The following is a 1,332-nucleotide window of genomic DNA, read 5'->3' on the forward strand; positions in this document are numbered from 1 at the left end:
GGGGGGGGGGGCACCTTGCAAAGGTGGCAGTGTTCCACAGTGACAAAGCTAAGGAAAGGACCCAGCACAGGAGGACTGAGTTACTGTGATGAGGGAACAGACCACCACAGTAAGGATGAAATGAGTCAGATGCAAGATTCCTTCAGGTACTTCCTGCAGCCACATGCAGGAACTTGGGTCCATCTGATCTGCTTGGCCCTGTGCTTGCTGTGGGTCCACTCTTCACGTGAGCTCATTGGGCAATGGGGAGTAAGCACTTCAACATTCATTAGCTGCTGGGAACCCCAGCTGTTTTAAAACATGCCAGGAATGGCCAAACAATGAAGCTCCTCTGCAGACTGGAATGAATGTGACTGTTACCACCTAGGATCCTGTTCTGGGTCCCTTTCTTTCACTTCTGTGCTGTTCATGATAACAGCACGTGACTCTTCTAGCACAGAGCAGCTGATCTTACTAACATCACTTTTAATTTCCATAGAAACCCAGGGCTAGAACAGTCCTTACTGACCACTGTACAAAAGTCTTTTCTTCCCTCCTACCTGCCTTCCTTCCTTCCTTTCCTTTGTTTGAGCGAGGGCCTCCTGTGTCCCAGGTTGTCTCCTATTTAGCCAAGGATAACCATGAACTTTTGATCCTCCTCTTTCCACTTCCCAAATGCTAGGATTATACCACACCTAGTTTACACTGTGCTGGGGGGCTGGACCCAGGGCCTCCTACATATTAGGCAAGCATTCCACCAGCTGACACACATCCCCAGGCCCCACCCAAATCTTTTGTCATGATGCACATCATACAGAACCTCAGGAAGGCCTGGTAAGCCTGACTGGCAGTGCCAGTCTCCTAGCTGTCCCTCCCATCTGGCTTCCTATTCTATATCCAATCACTGCTCTGGGCAGGTGTTATAGAGTGCTCCCATGACTCTGGGCAGGTGTTACAGAGATGCTCCCATGACTCTGGGCAGGTGTTATAGGGTGCTCCCATGACTCTGGGCAGGTATTACAGAGATGCTCCCATGACTCTGGGCAGGTGTTATAGGGTGCTCCCATAACTCTGGGCAGGTGTTATAGGGTGCTCCCACGACTCTGGGCAGGTGTTACAGAGATGCTCCCATGACTCTGGGCAGGTGTTATAGGGTGCTCCCATGACTCTGGGCAGGTGTTATAGGGTGCTCCCATGACTCTGGGCAGGTGTTACAGAGATGCTCCCATGACTCTGGGCAGGTGTTACAGAGATGCTCCCATGACTCTGGGCAGGTGTTATAGGATGCTCCCATGACTCTGGGCAGGTGTTACAGAGATGCTCCCATGACTCTGGGCAGGTGTTATAGGGTGC

General features: G+C 51.5%; 1 protein-coding gene across 7 annotated transcripts in view; it reads right to left on the bottom strand.

Annotated features, from left to right (window-relative positions):
• The window catches only part of Ttc13 (tetratricopeptide repeat domain 13), a 55,467-nt gene that overhangs the window by 43,439 nt on the left and 10,696 nt on the right, over window positions 1-1,332 (bottom strand). The gene's annotated exons all lie outside the window — the stretch shown is intronic.

This window comes from Mastomys coucha, unplaced genomic scaffold, assembly GCF_008632895.1.
Source record: "Mastomys coucha isolate ucsf_1 unplaced genomic scaffold, UCSF_Mcou_1 pScaffold22, whole genome shotgun sequence".
NCBI lineage: Eukaryota > Metazoa > Chordata > Mammalia > Rodentia > Muridae > Mastomys > Mastomys coucha.